Genomic DNA, 22,501 nt, shown 5'->3' with positions numbered 1-22,501 from the left:
TTATAGCCCCACACCTCCATTGAATGTGTGGGTCTTGGTTTAGCTGGAGTTTCCCACAGTCTGAGCCAATCACAGAGCTCTATGAAACAATAAGGATTGTAGGACAGCAGCATGCTGTCATTATTGCCTGGAGGATAATGGCTAGGTCTCAGGGGAGCAGATGGAGCAGACACACAAAGCTCTATGTGACTCTGGGAAAATGGTGACCCCGCACAGAAAGCTTATCTAAGGCCTGATGCTGAGATCAATGACTTTGACTGAGCACACGCCTATCATTACAGCACACACGTGAGACATGACCATTTATTATTGGTTTTACACATAGAAGGAAAATTTATATGCAGACAAAGTGGGACCATTTTACGTGTGTGCAGTGCTTATTGAGCCCAAACCTATAATGTAACATAAATATATAAAATGTTTTTTATTGATGTTTAGTTTCATACGAGTTTTTTAACTGCATAAAAACCACACAGTTTTGCATAATCTTGCTATGAAATAGTACAATGCCTCCCAGTTTAATCTATAATTCGTCAAGACAATACTCATGCTGGTGTCCAAATGCTGTTGAGTATTTTGGCACGTGCCCTGTTCTCTGTGTGAGTAGTGAGCTCATCACTGTTTCCCACACTGACTCCCGGCGCTGTGATCAATAAGCCACAAAGAGACTTCTGTGACAGATGCTGGCCGTGAGTTGTTAGAGAAACAGAGCATTGCAGCATCAGCCATCTGGAGGGAAAGTATCAAATTGGTTGGCTCAGAGTTAGTAAAATCTTAATGTATGGGGAAATATGTGTTAATTAATGACTTAACATATCGTATTTTCAGTTATGAATACAGTCCTAAAGATGGCTCAGTCATAATTATGACTTGATTATGAATCAAAATTTGAGCTATGGGAGCAAGAGGGTTCCTTTGAGACAGTCGTTTCCATAAGTGTGCCAAATCCCTTTGGAGAATTACTTACATGGTGGCTTTCAAGATTTTACCCTTAATCTATGATTACATTTTTGTAATTTAGCACATCTAATGCTATCTTCTTTTTAAAATCTTTTATTATTTTCACAATTTTTTTCACTGTTCAAATTAATCTCAGAAGGTTTGTTTAGATTTTACCATATTCAATTGATATTTAATTTGAAAATAGTGTGAAATGCTATTTATACACAATAGAAAGATCCCTTTCCCTTAACCTGAGGGTCCTAATTGGTACAACCAGTGTGAGCAACCCCTCCAGTATATTTATTTGAAAATATCTTAATGAATTCTTTTGTTACATGCATGAATGTTTTACAGCATTTCATTATGAATTTATCAGAATTTTTATTGCTTTTCATAAAAACACAAAATTGGAAAGGGCATTATGCTCTACATCAACTATTCAGATATCAGTAAGTGACAATAAGTGGATATAATATGAGCAGATATCAAATTAACCAAAGGGTTTATTGTTGATTGGATCAGAGGGAACACTCAGTTGTGATTGATTGGTGCTGGTTCATGGGACATTTTGAATTAAAACTGGCAAAGATTTCTACTTACCTTAACTTTAACCCCAATCCCTGACCAAAAGCACTAACTACAACCCAGTAAGTGTGTTGTGCTAACTTCTGCAGTAGCAAGCAAAATTTTAAGAAAACTCCCCAAAAAAGGAAAAAGAAAAGAGAGATTAAGTCAAATGTAAGGATTGAACCCAGAACCAAAAGACAGACCAAACTACTCTGCAGCCATGAAGATGAAACAAACATTGGTATCACATATCTAATCTTAACTGGTGTTATCAGTTGCTTCAGAGGAAAACAACAAGTCACACCAGAGTGCAGCATCCCTCCTGATGATTTATTTTAGCACCAACCTTGCTTTAGCAAGTTCTGTCCAAAAACCTGAAATTAAACTATTGTATAAAATGGACTGCTGGGATAGGCTCCAGCCCACCCGCTACCCGACCACGGATTGACAGTATAGAAAATGGATGGATGGATGTATAAAATGAATTATGAAAGATATTGCATTACCCAAAGAAACATTAAGTTCAGAAAATCTAATGATTGAAGAAATTAAGTACCTGTGCAGTCAACAGCTTCATTGTCATGCCTTCAGGCGACTTTTTGTGTAGTTATCGTTTACACAACAGGCAGAAGAAAAGGAATTTAAGCAAATCTCTCTAAAACCATTTTAGATTAAATGGTTCTGTACAAACTCTGACTCTTGTACACCAGTGAATAACTGCCACCTAAGGATCTGTCTTTTTCCACTGGCTTTATTTCTCTTTTATTTGGGAATGTTGTAGCCTTGTATGAATACTTGTCAACATTTTTCAAATCTGTCAAAAAGTTTAATCTTCTTTCAATCAGACCTCAAAACCTCTGTCCCTCTAGGTAAAGGCCTTGAAGTAATGTTCCACAGCGGCTCTGTGATTGAGTCTTTACTGATTTCCTACGCTGTTTTCTTTTCACTGTTTTCAAAGTAGGAACAATGTAATTGTGTCTTACATTTCATCACACTGGATACAGTGTGTAACCTCCTTTAAGAAAATATGATTGTATTAACTGAAACTGATTAGCATACCAGCGTAACGGTGCCTCGATAACTGTCTCTGACCTATATACGTTCACATGGTGCGATGACATGAAACAATCAAGTAACATTAGATGTATTGGCACATTAAAGAGCTTTGCTTGAAACACCTCAATTATGGTTAAATTTTGGTGATGTGTGTTACTTTAAGGGACAATAACAGGGACAAGAAAGAAATTTACTAAAAATGAAGAAAATTGACTACATTTGTCTTTCACCATAATAAAGAGGGTAATGAAAACATAGACAAGAGAAAGTTCATTTTAGCTGGCTGTTTGTTTATTCAACAAGGCACAATGGGTCATATAAATTTCTGAGGCTCCAAATGACACGATGATACATCACAACAGCAACTTGTAGATTTCTACAAGACACAGTGTACTCAAAGAGAGCAAAGGAACAGCATCTTTATGAAAGATAGACACCTTACAGTGTTTAAAGACAGCACTCACTGTCCTTTAATGGAAAAAAAATGTTAATCTTAAAACAGATCATATCATTCATCATAACTACTAAATTTAGTAGATTCTCAAAAGGTAAAAGTGACACTGTTGCAAAAAAACTGTCTCACATCAAACAAACCTTTTACAGTGAAAGATTAAACATACAGATCTTGAAAATGTATCATATTTCAGTAATCTCACAATGTGAGGTATATTTAGACAAACTACCCTAAGAATAGGGTTATCTAAATTACTTGATCAAAATGATCTATGTTAATCAACAGATACGTATCACTATTGCACCATGTTTCACTTACAGTGAAGCATAAAAGTAATTATACTTACAAAAAGTAATAACAAGAAGCAAACCTTTAGGAATTAAAGTATAAGTGTTCATATCTTAGAACAGATCACATTTAAGCACTCAAAGTATAATGCTAGTTTTTTATGACAGTTTGACCATAAAAGAGACATTTGTGTTTTTGATCACAAATTAGGGCCCCACAATATTAGGAAACCATATGTAAGATTTTAGAATGAGCATTTCAATTATGACATGGCATTCAATTTATAAACAATAACTTGAATAAAGCTTCTGTTTCTACACCTGTGCATGCTTTTTTAGTTGTAGAACAAACACCAAAGCTGAACTGTGGTTGAAGGTAGCCCTAAAATGCCTTTTACATTGTCTTTGTGTTATTGTTCATGCTGATGCGGCAATAACTATGCATTTCCAAAAAACTTGTGCAACACAATGATAACGAATCATCAAAGATAATAAATGTTACCATAGCATTATTAGTACTTAAAGTACAACAAAAAATAATTGCTAATGCAATCAGATTAGGTTCATGCAACATGCATGTTAAAAGATTTTCTTTCTTAACATGAAAGAAAATAAAACAAAATAAAACCTTCTTTTCAAACAGAAGACTTAACATAAAAATTAACAGAATTAATGTCAGTAATCTTTGACCAATATGATCTTCTCACTTTGTCTCCCTTCTCACTTCAGTCTGTAGGGGTCAACCATGGCCTTCAGAGAGCACTGTTGACTGGACTCTTCTCTTTGGTGATGCTGATCTGGACTGAGAAGCTCAGAGGAAAGAAGTCAGTCTCTCTCAGGTAGACTGCAGCTTGATGAAGAGGTCCAGCAGTCCTCTCTGGGAATGTGTCTTCACATCATCTTTTGACAGGAAGTGCACCATCTCTTGGACACATATGGAGTTCTGCTCAAAGCCCTTGTTGTTTGAGGAACTCTGGACCCAGGAGAGAGTTGAGCTGCTCAATGCTGCTGTTGATTCACTCTCTGAATATCTTTTCCACCAGATGCTTTCTGAGCTGCAGAAACAAAAACAAAGTTATTAATTAACTTATTCTAGAGCTAGTGTTGATATCAACAAATTTTTTTTTTTTGTGATCAAAAATAGGATTTTCTTAAAACTCATATTTACCTTGTGGTTCAGAGTCAGACGCTCCTGAGAGTCTGTCATTGATGCAGTGATTAGGTGTCATGGTTGGATCTCTGTGCTGTAGAGAATCTGACCTCTGCTGGCTTCATCCCTCATATTTATAGTCCCACATCTCCATATGAATGTGTGGGTCTTGGTTTGGCTGGAGTTTCCCACACTCTTAGCCAATCATAGTGCTCTGCAAGACAATAGGGCATGTGAGGCAGCAGCATACTCCCATTATTGCCTGGGGGATAATGGTTGGGTTTTGGGGAGCAGGTGGAGCATACTCTAAGAGGTCCAAGTGAATATGGGAAAGTGGTGACCTGAAGTGCTACCTGATGCTGAGATCAATTACTTTTACTGGCCACATGCTAATCATCCCAACACATATGTGGGAAACAACATTAACAGCTTTATGATATGATATAGATGTTGCATACATAATACAATATTGAACGTAGATATTTTAAACATTTATGTAGTCTTGTATGAGTTTCATGAAGGAAGAAATTGGTAGGTTTACTAAGATGGAAGTGAATTTCTTTTCAATCAAAAACTTACAGTTCTGTGAAATTGTGTTGTAGGATGGGAAAGTGTGGTCCCCGTTAATCTAATCTAAATGACCCCACACAAAGACATTGATGTCTGGATGCAGACATGTCTGCTGGCACGTGCCGTTTAGTCAGTGTGAGTAGCAGGTTAATCAGTTTCCCACACTGACTCCCCGTGCTGTAGTCAATGAAGCACAAAGGGATTTCCGAGACAGATGCTGGCTAAGTGTTCTTACAGAAACTGATTATAACATCACGTGCCATCTGGAGGGAAAGGATCCCATTGGCTGGGCCTGAAAGACTGTAACTTTTGAAAGTATGGTGAAAAACATACTTTAATTATTATTTTTAGTTCGTAGTGATTTCCATGTACAGTTTGTATTTAATCTCTAATTATTGATTATCATCAGGACACAGCTCAGAATGTTAGTTGTCGTGGTTCACAGTTTTATGAAGTTTGCCAGATGGCTGTGGAGAATTGGTTTCCTGCTGGTGGAGTGGTTGTCATCCAGTTCCAAGGTTTGCTCGCACTCCTTCATTTAGCAGAAATTAAAGTTGTGTCTCTATATCCGTGGTAAAACATGTGTCAAATTGATGATGCAAGATCAACTTGCTATGGCCACCCCTGATAAAGACAGGTTGAAAGAAGAAGAAGAAGAAGAAACTTGTGTCTCTATACAAGCACTTTTTATTTCTCTTTGGCATTTGCAGTTTCATCCATACAATACATATATGATATTCTAGTTCCACAATGTTATCCATTAAGGACATTAAGGCATGTTGATATTGGATATCACCCTTTCAGCCAAAATTGTGTCAACTCATGAAAGTAAAAATGATTTTGTTCACTTTAAGTTTACATTTAATTTGGTTTTGCATTAAATTCCAAAGATATTGTGATTCTGGGGAGAGTGAAATCTGTGATCTCAATCAGTTAAAATAATATCTAAGTTTTGGAGGTGCTTGTCCCTAGAATTGTCAATAAACAGAAAATGTATTTATTACTATCAGCTTTCTTCTTTTACCATTGGATTGATATTATCTATTTTTTTTTTCCCAATGCAAATAACTGTTTTGGGACTTCAGTTAAATTGTCTTCTTTTGGCAGTACAGAATAATCAATAAAGTTGATAAGAATGAAGATGAGGAGTGAGCTGTTTTTAGAAGTGTACTGTTGCTTGAGGTTGTTTTTCTTAGTTATTCCATACTGATCATTCTTGATTTCGCTACATCTTTAAATGCCTGCATTAAACACATAGTGGTCTAATATATACGTTTTTTCATGTTGAATATCTCTTCATATGAAGTGCGTGGAGTAATTTTCTGTTTCAGCTGCGTCCTCTTAAAAGCACAAAGTTCAAAGTTGCACATTATTTTTTGTCAAGTTATGAATCCATTTGTCTATAAAATATAAAAAAATAGAATAAAAACTATTAAGCTATGATTGAAAAAGTTGCATATTATTTTCAATTGTTGAAGTGTCAGCTGCTTCGGGATAAATTCCCATCATCCTAAAAAAGTGATGATAGTGCCACTGGAACAATTTCAACCTATGGGGTGATTATTAACAGGCCGGGCCTTCAGGTCAGACGTTTGGATCTATTGTCCCTTAGCAGCTCTGTGAGTGAGTTTGTCCTGGTTTCCCACACTCTGTCCTTTCACTGCTTTCACTAAAAAAGAATTTTAAGTGCGCTTAACTGTGTCATACCATTATTAACCTCCTTTCATTGAAAATGTTTATCGACCCATGTCACCATGCTTTGTTTTACTCTCAAAAATTAGGTTTCTAAAAATGTAATCTGTGTAGAACTGAATGATTATTTTCTCAGTCAAATATAGGAAAATCTATTTACCTTTTGAAAGGAAAGAAAAATAGGGACATCTATGGTCTATAAATATAAAGAACACTATCAAAACATGACAAGACAATGTTTCAGCATTCTGTTTTAATTTATTAAAAAAAGAACAAAGTTCTAATTATTGGTGATGATACATCACAACAGCATCTTGTAGATTTCTACAAGACACAGCGTACTCAGAGAGAGTAAAGAAACCGTGTCTTTATAAAAGACAAACAGCTTTTACCATACAAGGACATAATTCAATGTCCTTTAACATTTTTTCAACTGGTGTAAAAATACCACACCTAATGAAGGAAATAAACTGTTGCATCTGACCTTAAAAGAGATCACATCCTTCGTAACTACAAAATTGTTATGATTCTGAAAAGAAAAATTTAGTCAGAAACAAACAAACATATTGATCTTTAGACAGACCATCTTTCAGTAATCACATAGAGATCATTACAAAATGTCTTTAGAAAAATAAGAATTAAAATTATATGTATCACATGTCCACTGTGTTTAATCCACAGTGAAGCATCTAATTAAGAAATTAATTATATCAAACAAACCTTTTAGAATAAAAGGATCAACGTTTGGATTCTTGTACAGATTCTTGTACAGATCATAAGTCAGAAATTAGAAAGAGTTACATCCATTATGACAACTTGCTAATAAAAATAACATATCATTTTTGTCATTACAATGATCAACTGTAATTAAAGCACTATAATGTTACAAGTAATTGTAGTACAGTGAGAAAAAGTAATAACCACAGCTGTTTTGCTAGATTTGCTGCAAGATGTTTTCCTTCTTAAAATGAAAGATATCGCTGCTGACATTTCCACAGGAAATATCATATCAGAAAATCATTTAAGCCTTTTGTAAAAACAGAAGAACAGTCCATAAAAACTCTATGGAATTCAGACAAGTAATCGTTGACCAATGTGGTCTTCTCAGTTTGTCCATTGTCTTCAGTCTGTAGTTGTCTACTACGGCCACCAGAGGGTGGTGTTGGCATTGTCTTGTCTTCAGTGATGCTGATCTGGGCTATGAAGCCCAGTGGAGAGAAGTCAGCCTCTCATAGTTGTTGTCAGAGAAAAAATGGGGATTGGTGTGGTGGTTCAGCAGTGTTCTTTGTCATTTGTTTTGCTGCAGCAGTCATCTTGGAGAACAAACTGTCATCTCCACGATGTCTGGCCTCTCCATCTCCAAGTGTGGTTGCTGTTTGAGGATTTCTGAGCTACCCAGTGTTGCTGTTGATTCTCTCTCTGAGTATATTCTCCACCAGAGGCTTTCTAAGCTGCACAAACAAAAGCAAAGTTATTAATAAACTTGTCAAGGAGTGCAGTGTAGGTTTAAAAAGCAAACCATTGTGAATGATGACTGACTACATAAATCTCATATTTACCTTGTGGATCAGAGTCAGATGCTCCTGAGAGTTGGTCATAGCTGCAGTGATTGTAGGTGCCATGGTTGGATCTCTGTGCTGTAGAGGTACCTGTAGCGAGAATCCGATCTCTGCTGGCTTCATCCCTCCTATTTATAGTTCTACATCTCCATATGAATGTGTGGGTCTTGGTTTGCTGGAGTTTCTCACAGTTTGAGCCAACCATGAGGCTTTGTGAGATGATAAGAGTATGCTGCCACTCATGTCTTGGGAATAATGGTTAGATCTCAGGGGACCAGGTGGAGAGCTGGAGGGAGATAAAGAGAGACTCACAGAGCTCTGTATGAATCTGGGAAAGTGGTGACCCTGCAGAGGGAGCAGATTTTCAGCTTGATGCTGGGATCTTTGTCTACTTGAGCACACACTCATTATCCCATCCTACATGTGAAAGAGTATCATTTATTATGTAGAATAAGAGTTCAGTATAGGACGACATAATTTGGTGTACTTTGTATGCTTATATAGTGAAAATCCAAACTGTAACAGGGAGCATTCTATTCAAAACTGATGATTTATTGAGATGTTTAACTATAAACCTTTACACTATCTTCGCTCAACAAAAAAACTGTGTAAATCTGTGGATAAAAGTGTAATTCTTACTATTTAAAAAAAATAGATAACTCTATACAAATAGTTGTTTTTTTTCTTCTGGATCCAGACATGTCTGCTGGCACGTGCCATGTCCTCAGTGTGAGTAGCAGGTTGATCAGAGTTTCCCACACTTGCTCCCCGTGCTGTGGTCAATGAAGCACAAAGGGATTTCCGAGACAGATGCTGGCCGTGTGTTGTTATAGAAACAGAGCATTACATCACTAGCCATCTGGAGGGAAATGATTCCATTGGCTGGCTCTGAAAGACCGTATCATTTGAAAGTATGTTGAAAAACATCCCATATTGCACAATCAAAATGATTCTTCATATCCAATTCCTCATTTGTACTTATTTTCATAGATTTTAGTGGTCAGTAATCACCTCTGATTATTTATTATCTGGACATTTCACCCTTAAGGGTGAAAGTGTTTTAGTTTACTTGGTTAGGTAGCAGGTAGTTTCATGAAGTGTGCCAATTCCCTTTTGAGAACAACTTAGCTGCTGTTGCAGTGGTTGTTATTCATTTCCAAAATGTCCCCACACTCCATCCTTTTGCTGAGAAGAAGCATCTGTCACCCAACAAACTAAATATTTTTAAGCTCTTCTGGGACCCAAACAGCTTTCTTACATTCAGTTTTACATTCACAACTTTCAGTACAGCATAAAACTGTATACTTCCCCACCATCTCTCCTCTTGAAATTGCAACTGAAACAAGTGTTTTGGATTTTCACTCAAAATATTCTTTGTAGTTTTCATCTTAGTTTTCATCTGTTCAAAGCACAAGTGTCATTGTTGTAAATTTATTTTGGGTGCAATGATAATTATTTTCACTATCCATGAAAAAGATTGATGAAACAGACTTTTTCTGTCAAATTATTAATCTATTTGTCAATTAATTACATAACAATAAAAAATGAATGATTAATTGATATGATTAATTTAGTTGTAGATTACTTTTCAGTCAAGGCATAGCTGGTACTCAATAGACTAACATGACCCTAGAAAGCGTTGATAGTGATTATTGATAGTTATAACCTAACATTAATCTACTTTCATGATTTCAAACAAGTTTCAAAAGACAGGCTCCCCTTTGACCTCTGTTATTTCAGGGTATAAGCCTGGATTTGTGGATTATTTTCCACGCTCTGTCCTTCCACTTCTTTCATTGGAGGAACACTGTGATATAACATTATTTCTCCCCTTTTATCAGATATAGGTGATCCGTGTCACAGTGCTTTGTTTTATACTTACCAGATATGTTTTGAATCGTACAATTATTTTCTTAATCAAATTTTGGAATAACGATGATGTGAATGTCTACCAACTACTCAAAATGTAGAGAGAGAAGTGGTACATCTGTGGTACATGATTATAACGAATGCAGTCAAGACATAAAATGGTAACACAATATTTCAGCGTTCTGTGTTTATTTAATCAAAAAGGAACAAAGTACCACATGAGCCATGAAAGCTCCAATTAGTGGTGATGATGCATCACAACAACAACTTGTAGATTTCAACAAGACACAATGTACTCAGAGAGAGTAAAGGAACAGTGTCTTTATAAAAGACAAACAACGTTTACCATATGAGAACAGAACTCACTGTCCTTTAACATTTTCCCACCTAACGAAGGAAATAAGCTGTTACGTCTGACCTTAAAACAGATCACATCTTTCTTAACTACTTAATTAATTTGATTCTGAGAAGGAAAATGTAGTCAGAAACAAACGAACATATTGATCTTTAAACAGATCATCTTTCAGTAACCACATAGAGATTATTACAAAATGTCTTTTTAAAAAAAGAAAATGTCAGGTATAGGATCAAAATGATCAGAGTTAATCGTGAGGTAGTAAATATCACATGAGCACTATGTCTAACCCACAGTGAAGCATCAAATACAAGAAACTGCGATATTAAACAACCCTTTCAGATAAAAAGGATAAACATTTTGATCTTAGAACAGACCAGTTTTGAGCAATCAGAAAGATTAAATGGAGCTAAAGTCCACTGTGACAATTTGTCCATAAAAGGAACATTTACAGTGTTGACCACAGTGATCAATAACAATTCAAAGGTAACAAATGCTACCACAGAATTACCATACTACATGTGCAGTGAACATAAATAATTGCTGATGCAATCAGATTTTCTTCATGTAATGTGTATGACATGATAGGTTCTTTCTTAATATGAAAGATATTGCAGCTGTCCTTTCTCCAGGAAATGTCATCTATGAAAAATACTAAAACCTTCTGTACAAACAGAAGAACAAGTATGTACATATTCGTAGAATTCAATTAAGTACATTTTGACCAATATGGTCTTTGTCTGGTCATAACTTCAGTCTGTATGTGTCTACCACGGCCTCCAAAGAGTGCTGTTGAACAGGCTCTTCTCTTTGGTGATGCTGATCTGGACTGTGGAGTTCAGAGGAGAGAAGTCAGCCTCTCTTAAGTTGTCGTCAGAAAAAGACCTCGGCTTGTTGAGGTGGGTCAGTAGTTTTTCCTGCTGTTTGTTCTGCTGGAGCAGCTGTGTCAGAAAGCAAACTGTCTTCTGCAGGATGTCTGCTTTCTCCAGCTTGGACTCTGGCTGCTGTTTGAGGAACTCTGGACCCAGGAGAGACTTGAGCTGCTCAATGCTGCTGTTGATTCGCTCTCTGCGTAACTTCTCCACCAGCGGCTTTCTGAGCTGCAGAAACAACAACAAAAGTCATTAATATACTTATTCAGAAATGTCTTCTTAGTAGCAATGAATACATTCTCTAAATTGTTAATTAACTTGTCCTTCATCTCATATTTACCTTGTGGTTCAGAGTCAGATGCTGCTGAGAGTCGGTCATTGCTGCAGTGATTGTAGGTGCCATGGTTGGATCTCTGTGCTGTAGAGGTCTCTGTAGAGAGAATCTGATCTCTGCTGGCTTCATCCCTCCTATTTATAGTTCTACATTTCCATATGAATGTGTGGGTCTTGGTCTTCTTGATGTTTCCCACACTCTGAGCCAATCAGGCAGCTTGACAAGACAATGGGGCATGTGAGGCAGCAACACACGGTCGTTAAAGCCTGGGGGATAATTCTTAGGTTTCAGAGGAGCAGGTGGGACAGACTGACAAAGCTCTGTTTGAATGTGGGAGAGTGGTGACCTTGAGAGCTAATATACTGCCTGATGCAAAGATCAATGACTGCGATGGAGCATACGTTCATCATCCCTGCACAAGTTTATATAACAAATGTGAAAACATATTTATGATGTCGTGTGATTTACATGCAGACTAAATTATAGCATAAGAACTAAAAGGCATGTTTTGTGTTCAGTTATTTTATCAAATTTAGAATTAAAAAAGGTAAATTTGAATTTGTATTTAAGAAATAATTAGATATTTATTTGATATAACTTTTACACATTTCTCAAATTTCAGTTTCATAAAACAGAGATTTGCCAAGCACTACTCTAATAGTACAGTGTGACCCTATGATTTCATTTACATAACTCAAGATATTAATGATGCTGATGTCCATATGCAGTTGAGGTTTTTGGCACGTGCCTCGTTGGGCTGGACAGCAGCATAATTATCCTCTTTGACACGTGCCTTTTAGTCAGTGTGAGTAACAAGTTGGTCTCTGTTTCCCACACCGACTCCCTGTGCTGTGATAAGTCAGCCACATGGGACGTCTGTGACAGGTGTTGGCTTTGTGTCCTTACACAGGCTATTACATCATCACCAGCCATCTGGAGGGAACAGATCCCATTGGTTGGCTCAGAGATTTTGTATCATTTGAAGTTACGTTGAGAAATCTTTCATGAAGTAGATCAAAATGACTTGGGATGCCATGTTTTAGAATTATTGTCATTTTCTAACAGTGACACCCTGCAGTTGTAGTTATAACTGATTACTAACTACCAAATTAACTGATATTTTACCTCTGAGAGCAGGATGTTTCCTATGTGAACAGAAGTTTCCTGAAGTGTGCCTATTCCCTCTGGAGAATTAGTTGGATCCAATACAAAGATCCAATACAAAGATTTTTGCCATCCAGAGTTTTCCCACGTGGCCACCCTGTAAAAGGACTGCACAAGCAGCGTGGAGATGGCTTTGAAAAAGTTTTCCACAGATTAAAATATAGGTACTTCAGCAGCATGTCAGTAATAAAATGAAATACTCATCATTGCAAATAGCTGAATTTCCCATTGTTCGGTGTCAGCGCAGAACAAGTGCAGAGTGATTTCTGTTCAGTCAGGCATATAATTCATACATTTTACTCAGGAAACATTTTTCAACTTCTGACCATCTAAAAGTTATGAATGCTTGAGTGTAGACTCAACTTTATTAAAGTAACAACTATAGTCAAGTACCAGTTAGGGCTTCCTTCGCCTTCTTTAGCTGGTTCAAAAAGCAGCGAGTCTCATTACAGGAATGAAGAGACCTTTCTGCACTGGCTCCTTAGATTTCATGTTGATTCTAGAATTTGACTCCTCACTTTAAGCAGGCTTACCCCAAAAAACATCTCAGACCTTGTTCCTGCTATCACAATTCAGAACTTTTTCTTTTGAGCCTCAATAACACAATTCTCACGCAAATCTCACCCAAAACAGGCCTAGTGGAATATTGCAACATTGTTTGTAATTAACAAGGAGTAAATAAACAAGTATATTAATTAGTTAATTTAATGATTAAAAGATCATGACTAGAGCCTTGTACTATTGGTTAACGCCTTGAAAAGGAGGCCAACTGTCACAACATAGCCTGGATTACTGGAAAAGCTGATTGTTCACATTCGTCTGAGCTGGAATTAGACAAAGAGCTGCTGATGTTGAGGAATTTCTCACTTGAGAGATGTCTCCAGTCTGTTTGCTTCAGACAAAATACTTTTTGGTGAAATTTAGTTTTTTTTCATAGCCAGTAAGAATATGAAATATAGCTATTGTGAACAATATATTGAGTGGAAGGACTAATATCAATCTGTCACTTTTTGTATACCTATAGAATTTAAAATAAACAAGGTACAGTCGAAATATCTTAAAGGTCTAGTGTGAAGGAGGTAGTGACAACATTCAACAATAACTGTTATGTTGCAAGTTATTCTGATGCATTTAATGAGAGTTATGTACAAAATGAGATATAAACAAGTGCAAAATGGGTAACGGGTGTTGCAATAATTTCAGAGATGATGGGACAAATTTACAGTTCATGAATTAAAAAAGAACATGTTTTTTTGGCTTAAATATTTTCACAATGCCCCACAAACTTGATAGAAGTTTCAAGATAATTTTTTTTTTTAAATCAGAGAGCAAAGGTTAACTCAAAGTTTACATCAGAAATAGGGGAAGGGCTGCTACACCTTTGTTGGTCCAGCAAAGGTGAAGTCAGGAAAATATTCAGCAGTGAACCCTTTTAAGTTACACTCTATTGTTACGGTTTAACCTAATGTCCATCTTAAGCCCTATTATATTGTTGTACTGTTTTTATAGATGTTACATTCAATAATTTTGAATAAAGATTCAGTTGATGGGCTGGTAAATTACTGGAGGCACATTGGTGTCGTCTGGGTATAGTTGAGATTTTTCCTTTATCTTTTATGACATTGTGGTCATGAGTTCAGGATCTAGCCAAAAACTTTATCAAACATATCATGTTGAAAAACTGACAACAATTCAACTTTTCTTCAAACAAGTTGATGCAGATTTATATGATAACGTTACAACAGTTAGAACCAATGATATAATTGAAAAGAAGTTAAGTTTTTGGAGCCAGTCTCGCTTCTATTCTCTGTGCCCACAGGGCAAAGGACTGGGTGTATTGTCCCAGAGTGGCTCTGTGAGTGAGCCTTTTCTGGTTTCCCACACTCTATCCATTCACTGAAGGAACAATAGAAGTGTGCCTCATTATGCATCACATGAGACATGCATGACCTCTTTAGGGAGGACAATTGCTAACATTAACCTTTATACTTGAAAAGACCTGTGATGGTGCAGCAAAAGTACCTTTTAACTATACATTTTTCATGTTGTTTGAAGCCCTTAGTTAATCTCCATAAATGGTGTGACAGGACTGTGTTAGACTCAGATGCTCCTGAGAGTTGCTGCTGTGACTGTCGGTGTCATAGTTGGATCTCTGTGCTGTAGAGGTCTCTGTAGAGATTCTGACCTCTGCTGGCTTCATCCTTCAATTTCTAGTCCCACATTTTCATGTGAGGTTCTGGTTTTCGTTTTCCCTCAACTTCATCCAATCAAAGAACTTGGTGAGATGATTAAGCATGTAGACAAGCAATATGCTAAGTGTTGTGCAGAGATCTGAGTAGATCTCTGGGGAACAGCTGGAGGACTTGGGGAGATGAAGAGAGACTAACTGGGGTCTTCATGAATTTGAGGAAACAGTGATCCAATGGAAAGGGCAGATCTGCTACCTGTTGCTTTGATAAGAGTATTAGCTACTCCTCAACTTTGTATAGGGACAATTTCACATGTCTTGTTCCATGTGATATGCTGTATTGTGCAGTGTTTTTGTCTAATACATTTCCCAAATAGTCTATTTTCTTTGTTCTTTGCATTTTGTTTGCTATTAATGTATTCATTAAATCATTAGTGGTCTTCTATGGAAATAATATAAGACAGTGGAATAATATGAATACTGTATTTCTGTGGTAAACAGTTTCTTGGTATCCTAAGTATTATCTTATCTATTTATTTTCAGAAGTCAGTATAATGAGGCTGTAATTCTGACTAGGTTACAGCTACTAACTATATCAATTTTGGATTAATCTTGTAAATATTTCCTCAATTGCATGGTTTATGTATTAGTGTGTAAGATCATTTAAAAAAAAAGAAAAAAAGACTTGTTCAAGACTGATGCATGAAATTTTAAAATATTTGAGTGCAAATATATAGTCTATTGTCATATCAAAGAGATAAACATAGAAAGGCTTCTTATTTGAAAGTATTGACAAAGAGAATGTAAGGCATGTGTTCACGACAGATTAAATGATCTTGAAATTGATTTCATATTGTTTTTCTAATGGCGAATTGATCAGATATTCCACTATACATGCAACACAGTTTGTCTTACAAAGTGTCATACTCACACTTTGTTGGATATTCTAAAAATATTCAATATTGCCAAAAGAAATTGTGATATTCTTCAAACTGATGAAGTTTCTTTGTGTCAGTGTATCAGTCTCTTCAAGACAAAGTTCATAATCGATTGTCACACAGTGACTCCATAAGTTTCTCTGCTTTCACTGGAGGAGCAATAGAAGTGTATTTTCTATGTATAATGTCTGTTTCCCCCATAAGCTTTCCAATTTCCATTTAGATTTAGAATCAGAAGCTGAAAATTGTACCAAAGGGTATAGGAAAGCATTTTAAATGTTAATTTTCTTGTTTGATTTCATGGCTTTATTTTGAAAACTTGAAATTGGATTGTGTCCCCCTCTCATCATAATGAAGCAACCACGACATACAATAACATGAGAACACAACATTCTAAACAGGCAGCATATGTTTATTCAAAAAAGGCACCATGAGCCAAATCAAAGTGCTAAGCTTCAGTTAGAGGTGGTGTGACATCACAACTTCATAACAAGAACTTACTCAGAGAGTAAAGGAACAGAATCTTTATAAAAGACAGTTTACAATTGTTAAACATCGTAATTTGATTGTAAAAGTATAAACATGATGATCTTAAAAGAGATAATTTTCAGTTATCGCATAAAGTGATAAAAATGGAATGGAAAATTTGGCTATTTGATAAAAATGATCAATGTCCATCAAGAGGTGAGATAAATATCCCCACTAACATGTTTTTAAACCAAAGTGATAGCATTTGAATATAGATAAATATTTGGATCTTAGAACAGATCAGTTTTGAGTAATCAGAGAGATTAATTGCAGGTAAAGTCCATGACACAAATCTTTCTGTAATAGGAACATCTCTATTTTTGATCAAAGTGATCAATAAAAATCAAAAGATGTAAAATCACAGGATCATTAAAACCACCTTTTAAAGTAAAAGGGTAAATATTTTAAACACTTACAAAAGATAAGTTGGATTATTCAGATACTGAATGAGATAAAGTCTGTTATAACATTTTGATCACAACGATCAGTAAGAAACACAATAACAAATGTTGCCATGGCAATACCATCACATTCCAGCACAGAAAAACAGTTATCACTTATGCTTTTATACTGGGTTCATGCTGTATGCATGACAAAACATTTTCTTTTTTAAAAAGATTTTCTCACTGTCATTTCCACAGGAAATATTATATATATCACCATATCAAGTGACTTTTTACATACAATAACAGTAAAACAACTGCTTTCTTTACTTTTGATTTCCACAACAAGGATAATGAAGACCCTTTAATTTTCTGATGCCTCCACAGGAGTTGGTTCTTACACACAACTGTGAATTCATAGTAAATTAACCAACTCTCTGCATATAGAGATGAATGAGTCCTTCAATTTCATAGAAATTAGTTTCAACAATCTTTGACCAACATGGTCGTTAGAACTTGTCAGTCTCATGACAAAATTTTTTCTTTCTTAACTTGAAAGATATTGTTGTTGTCATTTCCTCAGGAAATATCATGTTGTGAACAAAAATCACAAAATAAAGTCTTCTGGAGAAACAAAAGGATAAGTCCCACCAAAAACAAATAATTAGAAATTCACTTCAGTGATCTTTGACCAATATGGTCTGCTCAGTTTTTCTGGTAGTAACTTCAGACTGTGGGTGTCTACCACGGCCTCCAGAGGACGCTGTTGTCTGGACTCTTCTCTTTGGTGATGCTGGTCTGGACTGTGGAGCTCAGAGGAGAGAAGTCAGCCTCTCTCCTGTTTGTATCAGAAGAAGACTGCAGCTTGTTGAAGTGGTTCAGCAGTCTTCTCTGGGACTGTGTCTCCACCTCTGCCTTTGACAGGAAGCGCACCACCTGTTGGACACAGCTGGAGTAGCCCTGATCAACAGCTGCTGAGTCCACAGCTTGATGCTGCTGCTGCTGCTGCAGTCGTCTGAGGAAGCAAACTGTCATATCCAGGATGTCTGCTTTCTCCATCTTGGAGTCTGACTGCTGTTTGAGGAACCCTGGACCCAGGAGAGACTTGAGCTGCTCAATGCTGCTGTTGATTCACTCTCTGCGTAACTTCTCCACCAGTGGCTTTCTGAGCTGCAGAAACAACAACAAAAGTCATTAATAAACTTATTCAGGAGTTCAGTCTCGTTATCACAAGAACAAACTTTTGTCATAAATGACTGGATTTTCATGAATCTTATATTTACCTTGTTGTTCAGAGTCAGATGCTGCTGAGAGTCGGTCATTGCTGCAGTGATTGTAGGTGCCATGGTTGGATCTCTGTGCTGTAGAGGTCTCTGTAGAGAATCTGATCTCTGCTGGCTTCATCCCTCCTACTTATAGTCCAACATCTCCATATGAATGTGTGGGTCTTGGTCAGGTTGATGTTTCTCACAGTTCGGACCAATCAGAGTGCAAGGAAATAGAGAATAGAAGTCTGTCCTGCCACATGTTCAGTGGTCATACTAGTAGGGGACAATAGTTAGATCTCAGGGGAACAGGTGGAGGACTGGGAATAGATAAAGAGAACTCACTGGGATCTGTGTGAATCTGGGAAAGTTTATATTTTCTTGAGAGAGCTAACCAGATCTGAGGACAGAACGTATAATAATTACATTGGTACAGAGAGCAAAACTTCCCCGTTTCACAACAAAGGTTAAAAAATTTAAATTATTACACTTTCTGGGCTCCAAAATCATTAAATGCCGACATTTTGCATTGTACAAAACTGTCATAAATCTGTTATTGCACATCTATAACACTCCTGTCCATCATTTCAGAAAACTAATACTGAGCCATATTCAATCCTTTTTCTTCCAGTAACTTTCTATTTTGCAATCAGTTTTGGTGCTTTAAGGCTTGGCCCAATAAACTTGTTTGGAGTTAGATATAAAATATATAGATAAATAGATAAAAACATATGGGTGTGATTAAATACATACAGTATATGGAAACAGGTTAGCATCACTGTGCTTAAACGCTGCCTTATACAGATCAACAGGCACATAACATATTATGATCCCACAATTTTTATGTCTTTACTGTGAAGACATAGAACGTTTGAGCATAAAGTTGTCCTCACTTTCTCACACTCACTTTTAATGACGTAGTCAGTGTCCTACAAAAGGTCTTAGAAAGTAGCTTTTGTGATGGATATTGGTTGCGTGCTTTAACAGAGACAGAGACTGACATTACCAACCATCTGGAGGGAAACAACATGATTGGCTGCCTCAAATGCTTCATAAAATCTTGAGATATGAGACAAATGTTATCGCCTGTCAATATTCAAACTAAACGTGCAATTATTCAATTTCTTGCTTTAGAAAAGGTAAAAATTATATATTATAACCTCATTCAACGTCACTGTTTCATAAGTCAGGGTCTGGCTCTGAAAAGTCACAAATACCACTGGACAAAATTCTGCTGTTGTTAAATCAGTTCATTAAGTTTATTGAAGACTAACAAAATAAGGGAGGTGTGCATTGCTTAAACAGCATTATTTTTGGTCTGACTGATGTTTAAAACAATCATCACTGCCACTTTAACTCAAACTGTTGTCTGAATGTGTCATTTCATTTTATCATATGATGTTTGTAGTTAATAAAAATCTTAAATACTGTATATTTCAAAATAATATTTTCTTAAATATTAAACAGTTAGTTTAATAAATGTTTATACTGACTGAACATCCTTTTATATCAATAGTTAGTATTAATATTACTAGTAAGCAGGGGTTCACTTTGACCCCACCATATTGCCCCTGACCATGCATCTCTTCAGGACAGAGGTCAGCATCTATTTCCCTGCTAGAGCTTTGTGAGTGAGCTCCATCTGGTTTCCCACACTCCGTCCCTCAACTCAGAACAAAAGAAGTGTGCCTCATTATGCATGTCATGACTAGACAATAGTCATCCTTAACATTTTTGGCATTCCCCCACATGGTACAAAAGACTGTTCAATGACACAAAAGTATCACCACTGCACTTTTTATCAGAAGCTAGTAACCTTGTCCATGTAAGAATAAAGCATAGATTACGACAGTTCATCATTTTTGTTCATTAACCCATTTGAAAATGCAATATTCTCCATTTAAATGACATTTATATTTCAAGTGTAAATGCTAATGTTTTTCTGTTTTTTATGTACTGTATCTGCTCAGTACCTTGTATCACAGTCACCAGCAGAAGTTAAGTTATCGGTTTTAACAGTACTGAAAGCCATGTTTCAGATGGACTGCAGTTGAGTGTGCTCTTCAACTAAAAGACTTGCCCAGTGCCGCTGTAGTGACAACTGGTAGATATTGCCAGGTCTTCCTCAAGTCATATTTATAACTAATTCTCATGCTGTCACCATTGTGTTGATTGCTTATTCAAGATAACGTTTCATTCTATATTCTTAAGCTTTTTTTAAAGCCTATACTTGAGAACGATAATTGTAAATTGGTACCATCTCATAGACTCAAAATAGGTTTTTCAGAATATGCAAATGCAATGAGAAGAATCATTATTCAGTCCTCCGTAGAACACTTGTCCATCTGTGCTGGCTTCATCCTTCCAAGGATCCACATGTCTGTAGGAATGCGTTTGTCTCATTGTGTTTGCAGTTTCTTACAATCTTGACCAATCACAGAGCCGGACAAAAGGATATAGAAATCTGTCCTGCCACCCTGCCTCATGCTCAGTAGTCATGTTAGTAGATGACAATAGTTTGGTCTCAGGAGAACAGCTGCATGAGACTTGCAGAGCTCCATATGAATCTTTGAATGGGGTGACTCTGAAAAGAGACCAGATCTGTTGTGTGATGTAAGGGTCAATGATTTTCACTGAGCACAAACTCATTGCTTCATTATACCTGTGAAACCATGGCGTGGATACACAGTTTGCATCATATGTATTTATATGTTTAGATATATAGAAATATTTTGAATTATTGGTAAACATTAGGGTAAAGTTCATAATTTACAATAAAAGCTGAATACTTAACTGCCCAGATGGTTTTCATTTAATGTCTTTAGTTGTTTCAGAAGCTGAGAAAAATAAAGACTTTTATCAAACAGTTTTAAGTTTTCAAGAAAACATTCAGGATTTCAAAGGCTTTTTCAAATGAAGCTTTAAGTCTCATGGGTTAATCCAAAAACCATCCCATTGTAAGTAAGATGAAGTGCAATGCAAGTTCAAAACATATGTTTCAACTTTGAATATCTTCTCTCCAGCATTACAAGGTCATTTTGGTCATTACAGTGTTTGTAGTGAATCAATTCTTTGCTTTTATTTTCAAATCTAAGGTTTTGTCACCTTATTACAGCTGCAGAACGTTGAAACATCAGTCACTGATGTTTTGTTGAAATATGAAGTAATGATTAAAACTCATAGAATGTTTTGCTGAGGCCAGGATGTAGCAGGTGTGTTCTCTGTCTTGTTAATTGCAGTTGGTGTGAGTAGAACGTTGCTCTCAGTTTCTCACACTCAGTTTCTGAATGATGTGATCAATGCACCACAAAAGGACTTTGAGGGGAGCTTTTGTAACAGCCGCTGGTCATGTGCTCTAATAGACACAGAGACTGACGTCATCAACCATCTGGAGGGAAACTACACGATTGGCTGCCTTAAATATTTGATAATACCTAAAAATATAATCAATCAAAACCATTCGTGAACACCAATTCTCAACTGGCTTCTTCTTCAGTATACAGTTGAGGGAAATCTACATTTTCAGTCAGCGAGACTCTTTTTTTGTCATTAGCTTATTCAAACGATGTCTTTGATTTGAGGAGAGGTTAAGACAGCTGTTTTGTGAAGTGTGCCAACTTCGTCTGAACAATAGTTAGTTGCTGCTGTTGTTACGAATGCAAATGAATGTGAACTTTGACTCTCCTTCGTAAAGCTTTCCCACACTCTTTCCATTATTGAAAGTTTGGCATCAGATTTCTAAAGTTGGCAACTAAAGTGACCTTAAATTCAATTTGATTTTTCAGATTGCATTTTATATTCTAAGAAAGAAAAATTAGTTTGGACACATGAAGATAATTACTTAATCCCTTAAAACTGCAGACATCTGGAGCACTGTTCAAAGTCTGAATAAGAATAAAGTAGACTTTTAGAAGAGTAGAAGTTGCAACAGGTAACATTGTCACCTCAGCATAAGTTAATTGGACCTTTCATTTGCACACTTAAATACCAACACATTTGAATAGTGAGATCATGACAATGCTATGTTTGAAGGATCTTTTTTATTAACCATGATACATAAGAGTAATAGTTCACGTTGACAAAATATGGAACCAAAAAGGCCAATGTTCTTATTCACTGAATACGTCATCTTTGTAAATTATGGTGTAGATAGACAGGATTGGGGTTTGTGATGTGTTCAAGCATGGTGTTTTAACTGGGTTAAAGTCTATTCACATCTGAAATCTGATTTATAGTTATTGAAAGACATTCTCATGGAATGCATTGTGATTACCTCACACCACTAAACACAGACATGTGGAACAACATTACTTATTCAAGATCACTGC

At 36.3% G+C, this 22,501-nt stretch overlaps 2 pseudogenes; both read right to left on the bottom strand.

Annotated features, from left to right (window-relative positions):
- Positions 1-4,031: 4,031 nt before the first annotated feature.
- On the bottom strand, positions 4,032-8,400 carry LOC140303421 (transcription factor HES-5-like; annotated as a pseudogene).
- A 9,199-nt stretch (positions 8,401-17,599) lies between these two features.
- Positions 17,600-18,312, bottom strand: LOC140304087 (transcription factor HES-5-like; annotated as a pseudogene).
- Positions 18,313-22,501: the final 4,189 nt, after the last annotated feature.

Source organism: Leuresthes tenuis, unplaced genomic scaffold, assembly GCF_036924035.1.
Source record: "Leuresthes tenuis unplaced genomic scaffold, fLeuTen1.0.hap1 SCAF_3, whole genome shotgun sequence".
NCBI classification, from domain to species: domain Eukaryota; kingdom Metazoa; phylum Chordata; class Actinopteri; order Atheriniformes; family Atherinopsidae; genus Leuresthes; species Leuresthes tenuis.
The sequence above is the reverse complement of the archived record's forward strand: the minus strand, read 5'-3'. Positions and strand labels throughout refer to the sequence as shown.